Source organism: Coregonus clupeaformis, unplaced genomic scaffold, assembly GCF_020615455.1.
Source record: "Coregonus clupeaformis isolate EN_2021a unplaced genomic scaffold, ASM2061545v1 scaf0047, whole genome shotgun sequence".
In the NCBI taxonomy this organism is placed as follows: domain Eukaryota; kingdom Metazoa; phylum Chordata; class Actinopteri; order Salmoniformes; family Salmonidae; genus Coregonus; species Coregonus clupeaformis.
The window spans coordinates 198,390-212,404 of NW_025533502.1; the positions used below are offsets into that span (position 1 = coordinate 198,390).

Below are 14,015 nucleotides of genomic sequence, written 5' to 3' on the forward strand. Positions count from 1 at the left end.
ATCTGAATACACTACCAGTCAAAGATTTGGACACACCTACTCATTCAAGGGTTTTTCTTTCTTTTTACTATTTTCTACATTGTAGAATAATAGTGAAGACATCAAAACTATGAAATAACACATATGGAATCATGTAGTAAACAAAAAAGTGTTAAACAAATCAAAGTATATTTTATATTTGAGATTCTTCAAATAGCCACCCTTTGCCTTGATGACAGCTATTTGAAGAATCTAAAATATAAAATATATTTGATTTGTTTAACACTTTTTTGGTTACTACGTGATTCAGTATGTGTTAATACATAGTTTTGATGTCTTCACTATTATTCTACAATGTAAAAAATAGTAAAAATTAAGAAAAACCCTTGAATGAGTAGGTGTGTCCAAACTTTTGACTGGTACTGTATGTAAATGTGATATTTAAGTTTTTAATTTTTTATAGATTTGCAAAAATTCTAAAAAACTGTTTTTGCTTTGTCATTATGGGCTATTGTGTATAGATTGATGAGAGATTAAACGTAATGTAATAAATGTTAGAATAAGGCTGTAACGTAACAAAATGTGGAAGAAGTCAAGGGGTCTGAATACTTTCCGAATGCCCTCTATTTGACTAAAATCTGTGCCACTCCATTTAGTATGATACAGTGAGGGAAAGAAGTATTTGATCCCCTGCTGATTTTGTACGTTTTCCCACTGACAAATAAATGATCAGTCTATACTTTTAATGGTAGGTTTATTTGAACAGTGAGAGACAGAATAACAACAAAACAGTTCAGAAAAACGCATGTCAAAAATGTTATAAATTGATTTGCATTTTAATGAGGGAAATAAGTATTTGACCCCCTCTCAATCAGAAAGATTTCTGGCTCCCAGGTGTCTTTTATACAGGTAACGAGCTGAGATTAGGAGCACACTCTTGAAGGGAGTGCTCCTAATCTCAGTTTGTTACCTGTATAAAAGACACCTGTCCACAGAAGCAATCAATCAATCAGATTCCAAACTCTCCACCATGGCCAAGACCAAAGAGCTCTCCAAGGATGTCAGGGACAAGATTGTAGACCTACACAAGGCTGGAATGGGCTACAAGACCATCGCCAAGCAGCTTGGTGAGAAGGTGACAACAGTTGGTGCGATTATTCGCAAATGGAAGAAACACAAAATAACTGTCAATCTCCCTTGGCCTGGGGCTCCATGCAAGATCTCACCTTGTGGAGTTGCAATGATCATGAGAATGGTGATGAATCAGCCCAGAACTACACGGGAGGATCTTGTCAATGATCTCAAGGCAGCTGGGACCATAGTCACCAAGAAAACAATTGGTAACACACTACGCCATGAAGGACTGAAATCCTGCAGCGCCCGCAAGGTCCCCCTGCTCAAGAAAGCACATATACATGTCCATCTGAAGTTTGCCAATGAACATCTGAATGATTCAGAGGAGAACTGGGTGAAAGTGTTGTTGTCAGATGAGACCAAAATCGAGCTCTTTGGCATCAACTCAACTCGCCGTGTTTGGAGGAGGAGGAATGCTGCCTATGACCCCAGGAACACCATCCCCACCGTCAAACATGGAGGTGGAAACATTATGCTTTGGGGGTGTTTTTCTGCTAAGGGGACAGGACAACTTCACCGCATCAAAGGGACGATGGACGGGGCCATGTACCGTCAAATCTTAGGTGAGAACCTCCTTCCCTCAGCCAGGGCATTGAAAATGGGTCGTGGATGGGTATTTCAGCATGACAATGACCCAATACACATGGCCAAGGCAACAAAGGAGTGGCTCAAGAAGAAGCACATTAAGGACCTGGAGTGGCCTAGCCAGTCTCCAGACCTTAATCCCATATAAAATCTGTGGAGGGAGCTGAAGGTTCGAGTTGCCAAACGTCAGCCTCGAAACCTTAATGACTTGGAGAAGATCTGCAAAGAGGAGTGGAACAAAATCCCTCCTGAGATGTGTGCAAACCTGGTGGCCAACTACAAGAAACGTCTGACCTCTGTGATTGCCAACAAGGGTTTTGCCACCAAGTACTAAGTCATGTTTTGCAGAGGGGTCAAATACTTATTTCCCTCATTAAAATGCAAATCAATTTATAACATTATTGACATGCGTTTTTCTGGATTTTGTTGTTGTTATTCTGTCTCTCACTGTTCAAATAAACCTACCATTAAAATTATAGACTGATCATGTCTTTGTCAGTGGGCAAACGTACAAAATCAGCAGGGGATCAAATACTTTTTTCCATCACTGTATGTTGCTTTACGTTAGGTTACATTACATTGGCCTATGTAAATCCGGAACACTCATATTAGTATGATATGTTACGTTTGGTATGACAGTAGGTTACTTAAGGCAAAAACTAAAGGAAGGTGGTTGGTTGGGGTGGATGGGTGGGTGTATAACGCGAACATCTAGCAACCCAAAGATTGCATGTTTGAATCTCATCACAGACAACTTTAGCATTTTAGCTAATTAGGAACTTTGCAACTACTTACTACTTTTAAGCTACTTTGTAAGTACTTAGCATGTTATATAACCCTAACCTTCACACTATAACCCAACTCCTAACCCTAAACTTAACCTTAACCCCTAACTTAACGTAGCATATGATACTACAGCAGTTGAAGGTAATATATCATACTAAACGGGTCAAAGCAAACTGGTGCGATCAAGACGTAGGATACTATACGTCCTACAATTTGTATTATACATTATATTGTATGACCGCTATTACATTGAACAAGAGAACAAGTATTTGATACACTGCCGATTTTGCAGGTTTTCCTACTTACAAAGCATGTAGAGGTCTGTATTTTTTTATCATAGGTACACTTCAACTGTGAGAGACGGAATCTAAAACAAAAATCCAGAAAATCACATTGTATGATTTTTAAGTAATTAATTTGCATTTTATTGCAAGTATTTGATACATCAGAAAAGCAGAACTTAATATTTGGTACAGAAACCTTTGTTTACAATTACAGAGATCATACGTTTCCTGTAGGTCTTGACCAGGTTTGCACACACTGCAGCAGGGATTTTGGCCCACTCCTCCATACAGACCTTCTCCAGATCCTTCAGGTTTTGGGGCTGTCGCTGGGCAATACGGACTTTCAGCTCCCTCCAAAGATTTTCTATTGGGTTCAGGTCTGGAGACTGGCTAGGCCACTCCAGGACCTTGAGATGCTACTTACGGAGCCACTCCTTAGTTGCCCTGGCTGTGTGTTTCGGGTCGTTGTCATGCTGGATGACCCAGCCACGACCCATCTTCAATGCTCTTACTGAGGGAAGGAGGTTGTTGGCCAAGATCTCGCGATACATGGCCCCATCCATCCTCCCCCCAATATATTGCAGTCGTCCTGTCCCCTTTGCAGAAAAGCATCCCCAAAGAATGATGTTTCCACCTCCATGCTTCACGGTTGGGATGGTGTTCTTGGGGTTGTACTCATCCTTCTTCTTCCTCCAAACACGGCGAGTGGAGTTTAGACCAAAAAGCTCTATTTTTGTCTCATCAGACCACATGACCTTCTCCCATTCCTCCTCTGGATCATCCAGATGGTCATTGGCAAACTTCAGACGGGCCTGGACATGCGCTAGCTTGAGCAGGGGGACCTTGCGTGCGCTGCAGGATTTTAATCCATGACGGCGTAGTGTGTTACTAATGGTTTTCTTTGAGACTGTGGTCCCAGCTCTCTTCAGGTCATTGACCAGGTCCTGCCGTGTAGTTCTGGGCTGATCCCTCACCTTCCTCATGATTATTGATGCCCCACGAGGTGAGATCTTGCATGGAGCCCCAGACCGAGGGTGATTGACCCTCATCTTGAACTTCTTCCATTTTCTAATAATTGCGCCAACAGTTGTTGCCTTCTCACCAAGCTGCTTGCCTATTGTCCTGTAGCCCATCCCAGCCTTGTGCAGGTCTACCATTTTATCCCTGATATCCTTGCATAGCTCTCTGGTCTTGGCCATTTTGGAGAGGTTGGAGTCTGTTTGATTGAGTGTGTGGACAGGTGTCTTTTATACAGGTAACGAGTTCAAACAGGTGCAGTTAATACAGGTAATGAGTGGAGAACAGGAGGGCTTCTTAAAGAAAAACTAACAGGTCTGTAAGAACCAGAATTTTTACTGGTTGGTAGGTGATTAAATACTTATGTCATGCAATAAAATGCAAATTAATTACTTAAAAACCATACAATGTGATTTTCTGGATTTTTGTTTTAGATTCCATCTCTCACAGTTGAAGTGTACCTATGATAAAAAATTACAGACCTCTACATGCTTTGTAAGTAGGAAAACCTGCAAAATCGGCAGGGTATCAAATACTTGTTCTCCCCACTGTAATACTAAATGGAGCGGCACAGATCTTGTTCAAATATAATACATTTTGTTCCGAGACAAGGTTGCAGCGGTAATGCCCCAGTAATATAGCACATTTAGATTGTTGGTGCAATGTGTTTATGTCCTCATCATTTTTTATTTAGGTACAATGTGTGCTTTATGAGCTCACAGTCCTGCAGTAGCGGTGTTTGCATAATATCCCCCCTGCTCACAACATGAGGGTATACGTGCAGATTTACACACCGAGAAGACCAGGGCTATTCTACTGTTTAACATGAGACATTGGCAATGTTCTGTCCTGACAGTCCTGCACTAAAAAGGAGCAGAGTGCATTTATGAGTGGAAGTGATAAAAAGATGTGGGCTTGTATCAAGGGAGGAAATGTGGATGCTTGGAAGGAGCTCATATATGGGGTTGGATGATACAGAGATAAAAAAATACATTAAAATCACAAAATGAAAAGGAACATAAATCTGTTTACTTTGTGTGTGAACCTACCCAGTTTTGTGCTGAACTGTTTATTGGTTATACGCACCAACCAAATATCCTTTATATCCTATCTAGGTCGAGAAGCTCTACGAGGAAGAACTCAGCATGCCAAATTAATATGATGTCTAAAGCTTCAGCCTACAAGACATGATCCAGCGTACCTAACCTTAACCACACATCCATGGCCAGTGGTGGGAAAACTACCCAATTGTCATACTTGAGTGAAAGTATAGATACCTTAATAGAAAATTACTCAAGTAAAAGTGAAAGTCACCCAGTAAAATAGTGCTTGAGTAAAAGTATTTGGTTTTAAATATACTTAAGTATCAAAAGTAGAAGTAGAAGTATAAATCATTTCAAATTACTTATATTAAGCAAGGCAGAATCTTATCTCCCTCACTAACTTTAAGCATCAGTTGTCAGAGCACCTTACCGATCACTGCACCTGTACACAGCCCATCTGAAATTAGCCCACCCACCCAACTACCTCATCCCTATATTGTTATTTATTTTTGCTCTTTTGCACCCCAGTATCTCTATTTGCACATAATCTCTTGCACATCTAGCATTCCAGTGTTAATACTAATTGTAATTATTTTGCACTATAGCCTATTTATTGCCTTAACTCCATAACTTGCTACATTTGCACACACTGTATATATATTTTCTGTTGTATTTTTTTGACTTTATGTTTTTTACCCCATATGTAACTCTGTGTTGTTGTTTTTATCACACTGCTTTGCTTTATCTTGGCCAGGTCGCAGTTGTAAATGAGAACTTGTTCTCAACTGGCTTACCTGGTTAAATAAAGGTGAAATAAAAAAAATAAAAAAAGATGGCACCATTTTCTTGTTTTTAAAATGTACGGATAACCAGGGGCACACTCCAACACTCAGACATGATTTACAAAAGATGCATTTGTGTTTAGTGAGTCCGCCAGACCAAGGCAGTAGGGATGACCACGTGTTATCTTGATAAGTGCTTGAATTTCACAATTTTCCTGTCCTGCTAAGTATTCAAATTCTAATGAGTACTTTGGGTTGTCAGGGAAAATGTATGGAGTAAAAAGTATCATATTTTCTTTAGGAATGTAGTGAAGTAAAAGTAAAAGTTCTCAAGAATATAAATAGTAAAGTAAAGTACAGATACCCCAGAAAAACTACTTAAGTAGTACTTTAAAGTATTTTTACTTAAGTACTTTACACCACTGTCCACGCCACACAGCCCATTCAGACAAGGCCAGGGATATAAGAATATCACTGTCGGCCTGACCAGGTTTTGTGCTGTGAGTCCCTGAGCTGTGTAACACTAGAGGAGAAGAGAGGAGAGACAGACAGACAGTTCTGTAATGAGCTGTCACATCACTGCTGTGTCCATGGTTCTCCTGCAAATCACCTTTGAGTGTAACTGGCTCGTGAAAAGACCTTGTAATCATCGTCATTGTAACGCCCTTCGACTTCGAGCCATGGCATTATTATCTCAACTGTCAATGGATCAATAAAGCTTTGTTGTTGTCTCTGTATAATGGATCGATAAAGTTTTGTTGTTGTCTCTGTATAATGGATAAATACAGTTTTGTTGTTGTCTCTGTATAATGGATCAATAACATTTTGTTGTTGTCTCTGTATAACGGATCAAAAGAGTTTTGTTGTTGTCTCTGTATAACGGATCAATAAAGTTTGTTGTGTTGTATCGTTATAGGTGTGAGCATCTCAGCCAACCAGGATGTGGAGACAGACATGGAGACCTTCCAGATGGAGATTGATAAGGAGAGCAAGAAGTGCATGTTTAGGACCAACGGCGGTAACTACTGGACACTGGTCTCCCACGGAGGGATCCAGTCCACAGCCACGGAGGTGTATGTATCTATTTTACACTCACTAGTTTGTCATGAGAATGCACACCACAGAGTTGGCTACAGACGGTTTCCCAATTCATTATTTTTGACATTCTTGCTAACATGCTAACATTATCTGTTGGACATTCAGATGTTGTGTTGCCAGAACTAGCACACATGATTCAACTCGTCAAATAATAACCAAATCAGTCATTAAAACTCGTTTTTCAATCAATCCACAAATGTCTTGTTAACAAACTATAGTTTTGGCAAGTCGGATATCTACTTTGTGCATGACACAAGTAATTTTTCCAACAATTGTTTACAGACAGATTAGTTCACTTATAATTCACTGTATCACAATTCCAGTGGGTCAGAAGTTTACATACATTAAGTTGACTGTGCCTTTTAACAGCTTGGAAAATTCCAGAAAATGATGTCATGTCTTTAGAAGCTTCTGATAGGCTAATTGACATCATTTGAGTCAATTGGAGGTGTACCTGTGGATGTATTTCAAGGCCTACCTTCAAACTCAGTGCCTATTTGCTTGACATCATGGGAAAATCAAAAGAAATCAGCCAAGACCTCAGAAAAAAAATGTAGACCTCCACAAGTCTGGTTCATCCTTTGGAGCAATTTCCAAACGCCTGAAGGTACCACGTTCATCTGTACAAACAATAGTACGCAAGTATGAACACCATGGGACCACGCAGCCGTCATCCCGCTCAGGAAGGAGACGCATTCTGTCTCCTAGAGATGAACGTACTTTGGTGCGAAAAGTGCAAATCAATCCCAGAACAACAGCTAAGGACCTTGTGAAGATGCTGGAGGAAACAGGTACAAAAGTATCTATATCCACAGTAAAAAGAGTCCTATATCGACACAACCTGAAAGGCAACTCAGCAAGGCACTGCTCCAAAACCGCCAAAAGGGGGTTGCTTGCAAGCCGAAGAACACCATCCCAACCGTGAAGCACAGAGGTGGCAGCATCATGCTGTGGGGGTGCTTTGCTGCAGGAGGGACTGTTGCACTTCACAAAATAGATGGCATCATGAGGAAGGAAAATGATGTAGATATATTGAAGCAACATCTCAAGACATCAGTCAGGAAGTTAAAGCTTGGTCGCAAATGGGTCTTCCAAATGGACAATGACCCCAAGCACACTTCCAAAGTTGTGGCAAAATGGCTTAAGGACAACAAAGTCAAGGTATTGGAGAGGCCATCACAAAGCCCTGACCTCAAGCTTGTGGACAGCTACCCGAAACGTTTGACCCAAGTTAAACAATTGAAAGGCAATGCTACAAAATACTAATTGAGTGTATGTAAACTTCTGACCCACTGGGAATGTGATGAAAGATATAAAAGCTGAAATAAATCATTCTCTCTACTATTATTCTTAAAATAAAGTGGTGATCCTAACTGACCTAAGACAGGGAACTTTTACTAGGATTAAATGTCAGGAATTGTGAAAAACTAACTATTTGGCTAAGGTGTATGTAAACTTCCGACTTCAACTGTAAAGGAGCAGTTTTACATAATGTCGCTTATGAGGGCATTCATCGAAAACACTTTGGTTTAAACAATAAAACTAGATATTTTTTAAACAACCTTCCAAGAAATTCAACTTTTAAAAAATAAGCTTTATTTTCATTGTTTTCTTTCCTCCCCCATCCGGACAACCACAGGGAGGCCAACACAATGTTTCATATTGAATGGCTCGGCCGCAGTGTAGCACTGAAGGCAAGCAATGGGAAGTACGTGTGCACCAAAAAGAACGGGCAGCTTTCGGCCGTCAGCGATTCCGTAGGTAAGTGCTTCGAGATCCAAATCTCTGATGTGATTCATTTAGCATAGAGATCACGTTATCTTTACCCTCTCTAACAATACCGCTACAACGTGTCACGTGGAATGTGCTCACCACAACTGAGGGATGAATGAGCACATGTCATGTTTAAAGAGAATTGGCACCTGATCAGAGGACGAAAAAGCGGAAGAATAGAAGATCAGTGGTGATCAAAGGATAGGGATGGACTGGGACCAGAAATCGGCCCGGGCATTTCCCACACTGGCCCATTTTTCCTCTCGGGCCCCATTACTAGATTAAAAATAGAATTCTGACAGATCCACTGGGCTAAAATCAGTGGCCCATCTGGCATTTGGCCAAACTGCCCTACGTCCCTACTGCCCTACTGCCCTACTGCCCTACGTCCCTACTGCCCTACGTCCCTACTGCCCTACTGCCCAAATCCCTACTGCCCTACTGCCCTACGTCCCTACGTCCCTATGGCTCTACCGCCCTACGTCCCTACTGCCCTACTGCCCTAAGTCCCTACTGCCCTACGTCCCTACGTCCCTACGTCCCTACTGCCCTACGTCCCTATGTCCCTACGTCCCTATGGCCCTACCGCCCTACGTCCCTACTGCCCTAAGTCCCTACTGCCCTACGCCCCTACTGCCCTACGTCCTTACGGCCCTACCGCCCTACGTCCATACGTCCCTACGGCCCTACGGCCCTACCGCCCTACCGCCCTACCGCCCTACGTCCCTACGTCCCTACGGCTCTACGGCCCTACCGCCCTACGTCCCTACGTCCCTACGTCCCTAATGCCCTACTGCCCTACCGCCCTACGTCCCTACGTCCCTACCGCCCTACCGCCCTACGTCCCTACTGCCCTACGTCCCTACTGCCCTACGTCCCTATGTCCCTACGTCCCTACCGCCCTACGTCCCTACTGCCCTACGTCCCTACCGCCCTACGTCCCTACGTCCCTACTGCCCTACGTCCCTACGTCCCTAACGCCCTACCGCCCTACGTCCCTACGTCCCTACGTCCCTACCACCCTACGTCCATACCGCCCTACCGCCCTACCGCCCTACGTCCCTACGTCCCTACTGCCCTACGTCCCTACCGCCCTACCGCCCTACGTCCCTACGGCCCTACCGCCCTACGTCCCTACGGCCCTACCGCCCTACGTCCCTACGTCCCTACTGCCCTACGTCCCTACGTCCCTACTGCCCTACGTCCCTACCGCCCTACGTCCCTACGTCCCTACGTCCCTACTGCCCTACGTCCCTACGTCCCTACTGCCCTACGTCCCTACGTCCCTACGTCCCTACTGCCCTACGTCCCTACTGCCCTACGTCCCTACGCCCCACGTCCCTACGTCCCTACTGCCCTACGTCCCTACTGCCCCTACGCCCCTATGTCCCTGGCTGCCCTACGTCCCTACGCCCCTACGCCCTACGCCCTACTTCCCCTACGTCCCTACGTCCCTACGTCCCTACTGCCTTACGTCCCTACGTCCCTACTGCCCTACGTCCCTACGTCCTTACCGCCCTACCGCCCTACGTCCCTACGTCCCTACTGCCCTAAGATCCTACTGCCCTACGTCCCTACGTCCCTACGGCCCTACCGCCCTACGTCCCTACGGCCCTACGTCCCTACGTCCCTACTGCCCTACGTCCCTACGGCCCTACGGCCCTACGTCCTTACCGCCCTACCGCCCTACGTCCCTACTGCCCTACGTCCCTACGTCCCTACTGCCCTACGTCCCTACGTCCCTACGTCCCTACTGCCCTACGTCCCTACGTCCCTACTGCCCTACGTCCCTACGTCCCTACTGCCCTACGTCCCTACTGCCCTACGTCCCTACGTCCCTACGTCCCTACTGCCCTACGTCCCTACTGCCCATACGTCCCTACTCCCCTACTCCCCTACTGCCCTACCGCCCTACCGCCCTACCGCCCTACGTCCCTACGTCCCTACTGCCCTACGTCCCTACCGCCCTACCGCCCTACGTCCCTACGGCCCTACCGCCCTACGTCCCTACGTCCCTACGTCCCTACGTCCCTACGTCCCTACCGCCCTACGTCTCTACCGCCCTACGTCCCTACCGCCCTACCACCCTACCGCCCTACATCCCTATGGCCCTACGGCCCTACCGCCCTACGGCCCTACGTCCCTACCGCCCTATGGCCCTACGTCCCTATGGCCCTACCGCCCTGCCACCCTATGGCCAGTCCTTTTCTGTCAAACAAGATGTTATTAAAGCCTCACCTGGCTGTGACCCCACTCTCAGGAGGAGTTGGGATATGCAAAAAACTGGGCAAAAACTGGTTGAATCAACATTGTTTCCATGTAATTTCAACAAACATATTCAAGGTGAGGATGTTGAATCAGGGTGGAAAAATGATTGGATTTGCAAAAAGTCATCAACCTAAAGGAAGTGTGTCATTTTTTCACCCAACTTAAATTCAATGTCATGGTGACATTTTTTGTTGATTTCACGTTGAATTCACATTAGTCAACCAAATGTAAATCAAAAATAGATGTTGGACTGACGTCTGTGCCCAGTGGGTTCCAATTCACACATGCGTATTAATACACACTTGTAGATGTGGGATGTAGGACAGATATAAGCACCCACCAAATTATTATTATTGTTATTATTATTGTTATTATTATTGTCATTATTGCTATTATTATTGTTATTATTGTTATTATTATTATCATTATTGTTATTATTATTGTTATTATTGTCGTTATTGTTATTATTATTGTTATTATTGTTATTATTGTCATTATTGTTATTATTATTGTTATTATTGTCATTATTGTTATTATTATTGTTATTATTGTCATTATTGTTATTCTATCTTCCTGTTGTTGTGTTGCAGGTGATGATGAGCTCTTCCTGATGAAGCTCATTAATCGGCCCATGTTGATCCTGCGAGGGGAGAACGGTTTTGTGTGTCATCATAAGAGCTCCAACACGCTGGATGCCAACCGATCCGTCTATGACATCTTCTCACTGCTCTTCAGCGATGGCGCCTACCACATAAAAAGTCAGTGTGTGCCGTGTGTGTGTGTGTGCGGGTGGAGGGTGGATGTGTGTGTGTGTGTGCTTGCATGGATGCATGTACGCATGTTTGCATGTGTGTGTATGTTTTCATGTCCCACGTATGTGTAAATGTTCTATCTGCATGTGTCCTGCTGTCTTAGAGTAAAAGGTGTCATAGTCCTATCAGTATTACTGTGTCCTGCTGTCTTAGAGTAAAAGGTGTCATAGTCCTATCAGTATTACTACAACGTACACCAAATTAAGTATGTGACTCTTCATCTCTAACTAACAATAACGTTGTCCATCTCCACTCAGGCGTGGGTGGAAAGTTCTGGTACGTCTCCAGCAGCGGCCTGGTGTGCTCAGACGGAGACAAGCCTGAGGACTTCTTCCTGGAGTTCCTGGAGCACGGGCGAGTGGGAATCAAGGGCAAGAACGGCAAGTACCTACGTGGGGACAGCGGCGCGCTGAAGGGTGACGCCGCAACCGTGGACCCCTCCTGTCTATGGGAGTACTAACCTGGCGCGACCTCCGACGACCCCTGAAGTACGTGGAGGGTGAAAGAGAGAGGGGCAGTATGGAGGGTGAAGGAGAGAGGGGCAGTATGGAGAGTGAAGGAGAGAGGGGGGACCAGGTTCCCACCTGGGTTCACAGCTCAACCCACAAAGATACAGTACACAGACTGACTGGGGAACATTTTCACTACTCTCCTTTCTACGTTAGCTGCAAATGGGAGGCCACTCCCACTTTTTTGTTTTGTATTGGTAAAAAGTGAAAATGTGTAGAAAGTTATTTATTTGTGTTTATTTTATTATATTTGATTTGTTTTCCAAAAAAAGCATATGTTATCTAAATGTTGTTGTTTTTTTCAAGTGACATTGCCAACATCAACAACAGAGAATACTTAATCAAATCTGCTAATTTTGGTCACTCACACAGCCTATACAAAAAGGCATTACATGCTGTATACCGGTACTTAAATTATTATCTGGATGCCTGAATAAAGGCAGCTTTTCACGTTAATATTTCTTGTTGTGATGTTTACTGTTGTCTTCAACAACAGTGTTATCAGTACAATGATTGCCCAACACTTCTCCCGAACATACTCACTGCTTCCAAAGAGGACAAGAAATCAGCTTCCAAAATGCCCAAATTAATGGTGTAGAATAGCAGACCCAGAGTAGCCCAAATGGCCCTGTGTGTGTAGCCCAGATGGCCCTGTGTGTGTAGCCCAGAGTAGCCCAAATGGCCCTGTGTGTGTAGCCCAGATGGCCCTGTGTGTGTAGCCCAGAGTAGCCCAAATGGCCCTGTGTGTGTAGCCCAGAGTAGCCCAAATGGCCCTGTGTGTGTGTAGCCCAGAGTAGCCCAAATGGCCCTGTGTGTGTAGCCCAGATGGCCCTGTGTGTGTAGCCCAGAGTAGCCCAAATGGCCCTGTGTGTGTAGCCCAGAGTAGCCCAAATGGCCCTGTGTAGCCCAAATGGCCCTGTGTGTGTAGCCGAAATGACCCTGTGTGAGTAGCCCAGAGTAGCCCAAATGGCCCTGTGTGTGTAGCCCAGAGTAGCCCAAATGGCCCTGTGTGTGTAGCCCAAATGACCCTGTGTGTGTAGCCCAGAGTAGCCCAAATGGCCCTGTTTGAATTACAACTTTTTACATTTTAGTCATTTAGCAGACGCTCTTATCCAGAGCGACTTACAGTTAGTGAATGCATACATTTTATTTTTCATTTTTTCTCATACTGGCTCCCCCGTGGGAATCGAACCCACAACCCTGGCGTTGCAAGCGCCATGCTCTACCAACTGAGCTACACGGGACTCACGATGCAATACAATCCTTCTTCCCTTCCTTGAAGTAATCACTGATTTGACATGACTGATGTAAGCAACCTTGCATGTCAGATCAGTGATTACTTGGAGGATGTATTTAAAGAGTAGTCGAACAGGGCCAATGTCTGGTCCTGCTACAGATTATATAGCACATTTGAATTAATTATAACAAAGACAGGAAAACATCAGTTGTCCACCATGTGGGACCATTCACTAGTATCACAGTACTAGAAAGTTGTAAGATATCAACATGAGGGAAAAGCAAGAGACCAAAACAGTTTGAGAGGGGAGCATACTACAAGGGTGATTTGAAATGTTCTAATCCCTTCAAACTCAACTCTGGACCTTGAAGCCAGCTCCAATGCATTTCTTTCATTGTTCGCCTCTAATCAGGTACTGATTTAGACCTGGGACACCAGGTGTGTGCAATTCATTATCAGGTAGAACAGAAAACCAGCAGGCTCCGGACCTTGTAGGGTAAGAGTTGAATACCTCTGTTCTAACCCTTTCTGACTCTGTGTGGGGGACTGTATGGGTTGTACTTTATCATGTCAGTCTACAAGTTTGCAGTCACAAGACGATAAAACCCACGGTTTCAGGGAATCCGTTTGACCAATGGCGAAGCACAGAATTGTAGTTATTTAGGATGTTATTTAGATCAGTGATTCTGTCCGGTCTGACTGCAAGGT

The 14,015-nt window shown here is 44.4% G+C and overlaps 1 pseudogene; it reads left to right on the plus strand.

The window, feature by feature from the left end:
- Positions 1-13,214, plus strand: part of LOC121551190 — a 40,999-nt pseudogene extending 27,785 nt beyond the window's left edge.
- Positions 13,215-14,015: the final 801 nt, after the last annotated feature.